The sequence below is a fragment of the Carassius carassius genome, chromosome 30 (assembly GCF_963082965.1).
Source record: "Carassius carassius chromosome 30, fCarCar2.1, whole genome shotgun sequence".
NCBI classification, from domain to species: domain Eukaryota; kingdom Metazoa; phylum Chordata; class Actinopteri; order Cypriniformes; family Cyprinidae; genus Carassius; species Carassius carassius.
Genome location: NC_081784.1, coordinates 4,346,051 through 4,358,193, shown reverse-complemented (window position 1 = coordinate 4,358,193; position 12,143 = coordinate 4,346,051).

The following is a 12,143-nucleotide window of genomic DNA, read 5'->3' as shown; positions in this document are numbered from 1 at the left end:
ACAGTGCATGAGCTGAGCTCATTTGTTACTGAATGAATCTGTCTTTGTGAACAAGTCATTTGAGTCAATGATTCAGTGGCCCAAATCACTAGCTTCATTTCTAAACGAATCAGCCGAGTCAATGGATCCCAATCAATAGCTTTAGTATCATATTTATCCATGACAGGCTTAAACCAAGGTGCTATCTCAAAAAAACACTCTGCATAAATGGTAATTATTGCTTCCAAAAAAATTAATAAATAAAAATCCAGCCCTCAACCTTAAATAAGTTTGACACCCCTGCATTACACTATTACAGCACTTCTAACACTAATGCAGATATTGGAAATGTGGAAGAGGACTTGCTAAATAAATTAATTTGGTTGTCATAAAATAACAAATGGTACACCATATTATGGACAGTTATGTGCTGTGGAACTCTCAACCTTTTTAACCAAATTAAATCCATCCTAAATACAAACCAATGGTAAACTAATTGTCCTATCAAACTAAACTAAACCCAGTGTTTGTGAGAAACGTTTTGTTCGCTTGTTATTGCACCACAGCGAGGCTGAAGTTTTAATGTTTGAGATTTGTGTTGATGCTGGTTTGTTAATCACTATCTCATCATCCCTCACGTCTGATCTTATTGAGTTTGTCTACATGCTCACAGCAGTAAATAACGGATTGTGGGTCAGCCGTCAGCAGGTTATCACAGCAAGGGTATGATGTTGGAGGTGTATAATAGCATGTTTAGTAAAGCTGTAGGTGTGGAAAACATTCAGAATAAGGACGAGAGGTTTCTCTCTACAGTATAAGGGGACTTGAGCAAAATCCATTCATTTTTCACTAACTTGTTATTGAGAGAAAGCTGTAAGCTGTGAGAGAGGAGGAGTGCAGATAAGATTTCAGTATATGTGGAATGGACTTAAGGGGCAACGATGGTGTTAACTTTATTAGCAATGTTGCAGCAGGATTTGAAAAAACATGAGGCTAACTCTATTGTGCAGCATTCTTTTTTTAATTAAAGTTTTCCTCTCCATCAATCAGTATAATAAATTATGCAATGAAACTGAAATTTGAATTTGTGCAAAGCCTGATTAACATGGTCTCTCCAGATTTGAAAAATATTTTTCAAAGAGCATCTCTTAGTTCAGTGGAAGAAAATCTTTACTGTTTTTTTTCTCCCACTACAAATGATAGTCAGCATAACAATATTTCTGTTTTGCTCAAACAATTTTTGTTTTAAATATTTAAATATTCATATTTAATTAAATAATTATTTTATACTTTTTTTCTAAAAAATCATTTCAAAGAAATGATTTTTCTTTTTAAAATTGTTTTTTTAATTTATTTATTATTTATTTTCAAACCTGTTCTATCTTGACAAAAATATAATTTTGTATGTAAAATTTAGCAAATATTTAAATATGTATATAACTGTATTCAGTATACAAAAAAAGCACACTCAGTGGAATACTGTATTTCACAATGCCATGCACTTAATTTGACCTAGGTACCATTTCCAATATAATACATTTTTTTTATTATACTTTTTTTAACATCTCTGTTGGACTTATGGTATCAAACTGTTCATATATATATATATATATATATATATTTTTTTTTTTTTTTTTTTTTTTTTTTTTTTAACCCCAAAACATTTATTTAAATGGTAACTGATAAATGATTACATTCACATAACATTATAAGGTCACGTGTCACTGAATTACTGCAGAAAACTGTGTAGTGAGCTAGTATTCTTTTTGCAAACAATATTAGCACTGGCATCTGTGTTCAGTGAAATAGGAATTTTTATTTGGTTTTGCTGTATTCATCACACAATTTAATGCACAGACCTGCCGCTTATCTCTGGATCATATTGAAATTACATTCGTTTTATTTAAAAAAAATCCAGCTGTAATGGAAAATAGTTTTTTGAATGAACAGTAGAGGAGAGTCAGGTTCCATGAAATCCAGCATTGTGCAGCGTGCACGCTGTCTCTCTGCTGCCCTCTTGAGGAACATAGCTTCATATAAAATCACAAACACAGTTTGTATGATCGTAAATCTTTAAAGCTGCATTTTGAAGATGCAATTAAGTATCGTCACTGCATTTTTCTTGTATCTCTCTCTTTCTGTACATCCCCCCACTATCCTATCCTACAAAGACACACACTCACCATTTAATAATAGGCAAATATTTATTTGTTTATTTATTTATTAACATATTCTGGTCATTCATATGTATCACTTCATTTCTGTAGTTCATTTCTGCAGTTCATACAGAGACAACTTAATTTAAAAAGACGTTTGCAAATATATTTTGTTGAAAATGATATCAAAGTTTTAAAAGATAAAACCAACATGAATGCAATGATTTATTTCGTGGATTTTAAACAAAACTGATTATAATATTCATATTTTTCATCTGGCACCTTGACCAGATTATTTATTGTTTTCTTCATATCAAAAGCAGACCTGTCTTTTGCAGAACTTCTACTTGTCATTTTTGTCCTTCTCCTACTCATTACCCTTTACCTCTCTCTATCACTCTCTGGCCTAGGTGCCTGGATTCTTCCTCTCTCTATGGCTGTTTGTTCCTCAAGGGATCTTATCAGAAAACACTTTGTTATAGGTAGTGCCTGTGCCTGTGATCTCTCATATCCTTGGCACTGCTGTGGAAACGGCCTCTACTTTCATCAGCTTCAAGTCAACCAGTAGGGCAAGGAGTAAAACACACACACACACACACACACACACACACACACACACACACACACACACACACACACACACACACACACACACAATCTAGTTTAAACTAGCACTCTATTAATATAATCACAATACAGCTTTCCATTACAGCAAGGACAAAAAGTTCACCGACTTTTTTATCTACCTAGAAGCAAAGTCCTTTTTACAAAGTAACACGTTGATAAAATAAGTTAAATTCAGAAGAGCAGAACTATAATTTCCCCATTGTTTCTGAGTTTAGAAAAACAATGTGTATATATTACACCATACCATCTCAAAGATCACATAGTTTCTGTAATGTTTTCTGTATTGCTGATTTTTTATTGTATGTATTTATCATGATTGCTTGAAATGTAATTGTGCTGCTTTACTTGATATTGTGTTATCTAATTAAAGTTTTGCACATTTTAAAATGTGAATCCAAATATTTTTGGGCTTGGCTGTGTACTCAATCTATCCACTAAACAGCCTTCACCCTTATTACTTTAAACACAACCAGTCCACTTTTCATCTCTAATCTGGCCTTGTGCAGCTACTGCAGCATTGTTTATAGATATAATTCCTTGAGAGAAATAAATGAAATTGATGGTGAAAGGCCGCTCAGTGAGGGGGATGGCTGTTCCACACCTCTCATTTTGATGTATATTGCCCCAGCTTCAAATAAGCGCCTGGGCGATGTTTTATCTCCTGGAAATGTTCCATAATTTATCATTATCAGATCCAATTATGGGCAGCAAAGCACAATGCAATATCTCTCTTCCTAAGCTAGAACAAATAAACACCCCCATCAACCCATATTCTCTTCCCGGCTCTATATTTTCTTCTTCACCTCTCTCTCTGTGCAGCTCTTTTGCTCTCTAGCCCTGATTAATAAATGTAATTAAATTAAGGCATGATACACATTCATAATAGGAGGCTAGTTGTAATTACCACAAGCAGTATTCAATCTGTGTGCAATAAAGTAGAACCCATGAAGACTTAATTAGACACCAGTGTTTACAAGCAAAGGCCCACCCACTCAGTCACACGAGAATCTCTTGATTTTTGGTAATAATAGAAACAAAATGAGATGCAAGTAATTATTCATTAGAGATTAATGTTAGTGACTGTTTACTGTGAACTAAATGACAAGGTATTTCTCAGTCAGAGATGGTCTTATTATGAGATACCAGCACTACCATTGGAGAAAGTTTAAAGTTTAATTTGTGTGCCTTGATTACAGCACTGACGTCATTAAATTTCTGTCGGAGTTGTGTGACAGTCAGTCACTGTTTGCTGATATCATAGAAATGAATGAGAAGTATCCAAATAGTCAAAAAATTGCCAGTGGCTTCTCTTCTCTTTTGCTAACCTTGGAAGTTTGCCTTAGAGCGGTTTGGCTGCATCCTACACTCTAAAAAACGCTGGGTTGTTTTTCCAACCCAAATGCTGGGTTGAGGCCGCTGGATAGGATTTTGGGATGTTTTAACCCAAGTTTCGGTTGAAAATTGTTCTCCGTTTCAACCCAGCGGGACTGGGTTGAGAACGCGGACGTGAAGGAGAGCACGCACGTCACGTCAAGATCGTACGTCTTCAGTGCGAGCAGCCGCCATTTTCTCAGCGTGAATGAAGCGAGAAGCGAGTGAAAGACTATGGTAAGTAAATATTCAAAATGTAATGTTATCGTTTATTGTTTACCCGGTTGTATGAAAGGCGGAAGGTTTTATGAAAGGCGAAAACAAAGAAGCTTAACGTTATATTACAAAAAAAAAAAAAACGGACGCGGTTTTCGCCTCAGACACGGAGGTCTTAACGGCATCATTTAACGTTACTGAACGGAAGAGGTAATTTTAATATAACGTCAGTGAATGTATTTTGTCATATTTTCATAAGATTTTACATTATCTGTACTTTTTGAGGCGTCAATAGATGGTTATGGTCACGGTTACACTCATGTTAATTTGTCTTTTTTTTTCGCGGTTAAACTGAATGCATGTTTGTCTCCTAAAGGAAACGGCATTGTGTAGTAAAGACTAGCATAATTATTTTGAGGCTGTTGAAGTGGTAACTGTTAACCCTCTATGGTACGCAATATGATATCAGTGAGGAAAAAAATATTTATGTTTTTCCTGCTTAAAATTGGACACTATAACAGTATCAATAAACATGATAATTATTTTTAAATTTATTTATTAATTAAAAGTTTGTTGCCTCAAGGCAACATTGTACCACAATGGACAAATTGAAACATTTGACATTTTCATGAAGAAAAAATTTATATATTTACTGAAATCATCAATTTCTTTAACTAAACACCTGAACAAACATATTTATCAAGTTTTTAATGAATTACAAATTTCATATTTAATAAAAAGTAACATTTATAATCCAGCTGTTGCCCTCAGGCAACATTGTACCATCGTGGAACGCAAGCCATCATACCATCAAATTATGATATCAAAACATTACAATCGGTGTTGTTTCAAGTTAAAACATTAACAATCACCATAACCTTATCCTAATATGAACCTTATCCTAACAAGCATGCACATACTGTGCACACACACAAGGACCTGCATGTACACAAGCACTTACACACAAAATCTCCTTTCTCACTAATGGCACCTCACTGCTTGTGCAGCTGAGGAAGCAATTCCTCTCAACACATTTTGAGCACTGCACTTTTACAATGCCTGAACAACCTGGGTATTTGCATCGCCCTTTCCAAAGAGACCAATGACCGGTATGAACAATGCAAACCAGCATTGATGGTCGTGGTTCTACAGGGGTTTTTGGACTCTTCTAATGCTGTTCTTCCTCAGTGTGCGGTGATGGTCTCCCTCTTCTCTTCAAGGTCTTCTTCTTCATACAGAGACATCCTGCAACTTCAGCTTTGAATTTTGCATCAACAACAGCAAAATCAAACATGCGGAAGACCACTCGGTGATACCACTTTTTGGATCGAATCTTTGTTCTGTAGAGGGCAATGAGGGAGTCTAGTAGATCAACCCCTCCCATACTTTTGTTGTACTTGGTGACAATGCTTGGGCATTTCACCTGGACTGTTGTCTTCTTTTTTTGTCCCATTTCATCACAGTGGTTGCTGGATTCGCTGACGCAAAGGTGGAGAGGAGAGTGACTGCTCGATTATCATGCCACTTCACAGCCCTAAGAGCAACCCCATTGTAAATGGTCTCCTTTTCCTCAAAAGCCCCCTTCCTTTCCTTTTCATTTCTTATGTTACCACTAGCGCCTATGTCAGGCTGCCCATTGCAAGGAGAGATACACCCAGTGTACACCTACACGGTTGTAGACCATGCCACTGCTATCAGCAAGAACAAAGACTTTATATCCCCAGCGTTTTGGCTTCTTGGGATTGTACTGTTTCATGGGGTGTTTCCCCTTGAATGGCACAATTTGTTCGACCACACAAAGATTTTCATCAGTTGGGATTGCTTGGAACTGCTCCAAGAGGGATGTCAGCAGTGGGCGCACCTTATATAGCTTGTCATAAGCTGGTTCTCCAATATACTTGTATTCAAACCTAGTATGCCTGGTATGGCCTTATGTGATTCCATTATTGTACAATGTTGCCTCGAGGCAACATGCAGTTTTATGTAATTTCCTATGATATATTTGATGATATATTATGTAAAGTTTTTGAAAATACTTCTTTACTTACCAATGAAGGTGATTCAGATTTTTTGTAGCTGATTATCTGGACAGAAATGAGTGAAAAATGCCTTTTTCAGTGGAGAAAATATGGAGCCATGTGACATGTGCACGTGTGCTGAAAGAGGGAACAAAATGGACCCATGTGGGTCATGTGACCACTCTTTTGCATTTTCATTGGTTAAATACGAGTTCCCCTCACCTTAGAGAGCATTGACCAATTACATTTTATTAAGTTTTTATATGAAAAAAGCTAAAATAGACTATGTTGCCTGGAGGCAACACCGTACCATAGAGGGTTAAAAGTATGTTTTACATGTAATATTTCAGACTGGTCCAGCTCGTGTCTTCATTGTGTCAGCGCTGTGCGCCGAGAGTTAAAGACCCAGAAGCTGTTTGTGTGAGGAGTCTCAGACTGTGAGGAGGAGGATGTTCTTCTGAAGAGAGGGACAGACTGGTTTAAGGAGAGTAAACTTCAGAATAACAACGTTATATTTATTTTTACTAAGAAAATTTATGTTTCTGTTGTGTCCTCCCTGTTTAATTCACATTTTGATGCAACAACAGTGTGATCACATGTTCATATTTTATTGAAACCATTGATATCCCTCTTTGCAGAACTCAAACTAACTAGAGTTAAGGACACAGAAGTCTGCTTGTGTGAAGAGGTGGTTTTCTCAGCTTCTTCAGAAGACAGGGAAAGATAGTTTAAGGCAAGTAAACTTCATAATTTCATGTTATCAGTTGTTGATGTTTTTTACTAAGAGTAAAATAATGTTTGTTTTTTGTTTTTGTAGATGCTAAAAGCCGGAGACATGGGAGAGCACAAAACCGGGCGCGTCGTCGCTTCCATTATGAGCGCGCATACGGCGCGCCTACAGTGGAAATAACGAACTTGAGCGCGCAAAAGACGTGATAAGTGAACGGCCCCTAAGAACTGCGGTATTCTACAGTACTTCAAATATGCCGTGGAGAATCATAGAAAATGACCGAATTCAATTCGGTCATTTTCAAAACATTGTTGCGGCATCTCTCAAGCAACGAATAAACACCGCTAACTTGGAGAATGCAGTGAAAACTCCTCTTCTCGCGTCTGCCCTAGACCCTCGGCACAAACATCTCAGGTTTCTCGATGAAAACATGAGAGAAGTAAGAAAAAAAACTTTTTTGAACATTATCAGAACATTTTCCTTGATGCAAGTGGTGCGGATGCAGTCGCCGTCACCAACGATGAAGAGGATGCAATGCCCACTCATCGGAAAAGGCTGAGCCAGTTCTTCAGCGATGATTACAGAGAGTCCAGCCGAGACGAGTGGGAACAGTTCTTGCTGGAGCCATGTATTCCACCAGATGAGGATCCCATTCAGTGGTGAAACGAAAACACGAAGCGCTTCACAAAACTTATTCGCTTAGCACACCGTTATTTGTGAGTCCCGCCAACGTCTGTGCCGTCAGAGCGCATTTTCTCCACGGCCGGCCTTATTGTTAACAGACTAAGGAGCCGACTTTCCCCGATCATGTTTACATGCCCGTATTTCTTAACAAGAACATGTAAAACAATAGAAAAAAAAGCAACAAACATTTGCTGACAGTTTAAAAGTTTCAAAGTTAAGTGTAGGCTACGTTCTACAATAGCCTAATTGCTGCAGGCTGCTTTCCATTTTTTCTTTGTTCACTTTTTTTTTTTTTTGTTGCTTTTAATCTACTTTTGTTTGTTTGCACGCATTGTTAAAGGTTTTCAGCTACAAAACACGATGTGTGATGTTAAAGCTTATTGTGTGTAAGCTTGTTCAAAATGACGGAAACAATGAATGTTGCTGAAAAATAACGTCTGTCTCATTAAACTTAATTTAAATAAACAAATATTCGAATATTCATTTTTTTGTGAGCTCAAATATTCGAATGTGATATTTGCGGAAAACGCCCATCCCTAATGTGAATGTCATGTCTGTTTTAATGTTTCAGTAAAGAAGCTTTCTGAAAGCAGTATATTTATTCAAACAATATTATGTGCCCTCACACTAGTGCTGCCATTATAGCATTCTGGAGCGCTGTGGTGGACCGAGACATTAAACCACACAAAGTGTTGAAACTTTAACACTGATTATTTACATATCCTTACGGATGTGAATACACCTCCACCTGAAAATGGATAGTTTAATTAAATGTTTTATTTTTTCAAATGTGTTTCTCTTTCTAGGCCACTGATGAAGAACAGGCGGTGACTGGGATGAATGCTGGTCAAAGAAGAGAACGTCCTTTCCCCTAAACTGATGCAGCAGTGGTTTTAAAGGAGGACACTGCCCTGGTTGATGTAGAAGATGTCACATGTGCTGATGGGGCTTCTTCATGACTACATCAATTATGCTAAAGAGATCACGAAAATTGACTGTGATGCTTGATCTGTATTCATGGACTATGAAACAAACCTTAAGTGTATAAATGTATAATGTTAAATGCTTTTTCTGTGTTTAGTAGAAGAGTTTACACTCTGTCATTCATACACATGCTCACATTCTTACACACACACACGTCTGTTAAATGTTATAATATCAGAGTTAATGTTGTGATTTATTTGTCTACTGTCATGCCAGAATAGTTGGTAAAGAAACTAACTAATTTTAAATTTATTGTATAATGTTTTCGTATATTTTTATACAATTGAACAAAGTCCAATTTGATCTTAAGTTATATTCAACGAATGTTCAATGCTTTATTTATGAACTCTGTAGCTGTTAATGCCATCCTTTCCTGCATTTCTTCTTACATGTTACGTTTTGACTTTACTCTTGTTTTTAATAAATATTTTCCTTTTGATAATTATTATTTGTGTGTAAAATTGATATTTAAAATGAACATTATTTGTAGGTTTAATGCCTAGCTCAATTTGGGTTCATTTTAACGTAGCATGCATTGTTTCCCACATCCTTACACTCACTTGGTGGCGGCACTCTGAGAGTTAATTTTCTGCCAGCAGGAGGCGCTAAGCGGGAGAGGTAGGTTTTGACGGTAACGGCTGCTGAGCTCACAAACGCTGCCTCATCAAGCATTACATGCGAAATGAATTTGAACATTTTCTAAATATAGTAGTTTTCCTTCTGAAATACAGTGATAAAAAACACCCGCTCTGGTTTTTGAAACCCTGCAATGTAGTCATTTTAAACCATAAAAAAAGCCACCCAGCAGGTTGGGTTAAACATGATAACCCAACTGGTTGGGTTAAAATAACCAAGCGTTGGGTTCGTCCCTTTTTGAGCCAGCGCTAGGTTGCCAGAATAACCCAAATTGGGTTGTTTTCAACCCAGCAGTTTTTAGAGTGTAACAGGTGTAGTCTTTGTATTCTCGAAACACCAACAAACATTTGCACACATTCCAATTTACTAAAAATAATTAGTAGAAAATGTGTCGACTCTGAGCTTGAGTAATTATTGAAAACAAAAAAAATAAATGGAGATGAATGGATGAATGAATGTTTTGTATTTGGTGCTTATGTAAATAAATGTAAAATTTGGAGAGTTGCAGCTGCCACTGATGTTTTTTCTCTCCCATTCAATGGACCCCAATGGCTAGCAGCAACTGTTGGTTACCAACATTCTACAAAATATCATCATTGGTGTTCAACAGAAGAAAGAGACTTGGGTGAACAATCCCTTTAAAGTTTGTTTGATTTTGCTCTTCCAGTGAAAATACTTGTTGCCACCTATTAGTTTAACCATGTAACTTGCAGAAAGAGTTAATGAAAATCCACCATCACTAATGCAGATATGAATTGGACAAGCATAGTTTTCTAGCAGTTGACTTAATTATAATTAATAAATGAATAATCATCAAACTTTACTTGCAACTGATTACTTGGCAGTAACTTTGTAAATTTGGACAAACCAGTGACAAGATCTTATTACAGTTTGTTGCAGCTTTCAAAATACCAGTCATTAAAACACCAGAGGGTTGTAACGCTGTGGAATAAATTGGAGCTGGAGGAGGGTTAGGGGATTGCTCTGAAAGGAACTTAATTGCATCACATTGGCATGTGGTTCACCAATGATGAAAACAGAATGATCACAGGATGCAGCCTTTTCTGCTAACACAACCTTCCCCTGTCTCAGATAAGGACTGTGATTTGTGTTTTAGTGGTTCACATCAGCCTGCTGTAGTAAAAATGTGATCTTAAATCAGTGGAAAACTGTAAATTTAAATGCACAATCAGCCGTGCTTCGTGCTTCGTAACTGGAGGACTCACTCAATCATGATCATGATGCAGAGAAGTTCCAGGCTTTGAGAGTGTTCATGGCAAATCAAGGTCAGACACTGTCTCTAGTATTGCACAGATACTTTTTTAAACTAAACTGAGATAATGACATCACTGAATTCAATGATGAACTGCCTTTAACTGTCATTTTGCATTATTGACACACTGTTTTCCTTATTAATGTTGTTCAGTTGCTTTGACGCAATCTTTTTTGTTTAAAGCACTATATAAATACAGGTGACTTGACTTGACTAGTATCTGAAGAATAAAGTTCAACCAAATCATGAAACTTCAGTCAATATTCTTTGATCCTCATTTTGTTCCAAACATTTTTTAAATCATGCAATAAGAAATCATAACAACTTTAAAACAATATATAAAAGAGGCATTATACGTATATATGACCTGTGTTTTTTACTTTACCCAACCCTAACCCAAAATCACTGTAAATCTTCAGTTTTCTTCTTTTATATTAAAATCTTTCTAATCTCATTCTCCATTCTGCATATTTGAATGGCTGCAATGTAGTGTGCTAGATGTTATGGAAAAAAAGGTACAAAAGCTGTCACTGGAGCGGTACCTTTTAAAAAGGTACACATTTGTACCTTTTAGCCAAGATGTACACTTTAGGTACTAATATGAACCTTTAAGGAACCAACATCGACTCTAGGTACAAAGAGTGACAGCTTTTATACCTTTTTTTCTGAGTGTATAATCATATGGACTGCCTTTATGGCCTTTTTTTTCATGGTGGTTTTTTTTTTTTGGTCCTTTATGCAGCTTTCCACCTTTGATTTGTACACACAAATCCCATGTTTCTTGTCTTAATAGTTTTATTGAGGTTTATTTTCATCCTGATTTAGCAGAATAGTACAATGCTGGAGATAAATGCATGGCTTGAGATGCAGGAGCGAGTGGTTTAATTTTTTGCAAGGCTTTCCGGTATGACTCCATTTGTTTTGGTTGTTCAATAAGTCTGCTAGAACTGAAAAGTATCGGGTTAGACAATCTGCGGAATTACTTTTGTAAAGTTTTCTGAGTGCGGGACAGGACTAAGAGATTGTGTCACCATAGGTGCTGCTAGCCTCTGAATTCAGGGGTTTTGGAGGTTGGACTGATATGTTGGAGATATTTTAAAAGTTAAAGACCTCTGCTACTTTTCCCAAAATCTCTCTAAATTTGTTCTTTCTCCTTTACTTTCTCTCTCTCTCCCCTTACATATATATTTCACGTTCAGGTATTCTGAAAGAAGTTTACAGAAGATAGAGTACACCAGCATAGATACAGCGAAATAAAGGTGAAGTGTGAGTTCTGCCCAAAGTTAAATAAATACATAAATAATAAACTTTATACTACCTGTCTTTTGCAGTATACCTTCCCAAGTGTTTAACTTTAAATACAGAGTCCTGTGATTTCATTATCTTCTGGATGTGGTGTCCAACACCTGTCTTTTTAACAAACAAACATTATCTCTGTGGTGAAGATGCTTTTCAAAGATGTTTATCAT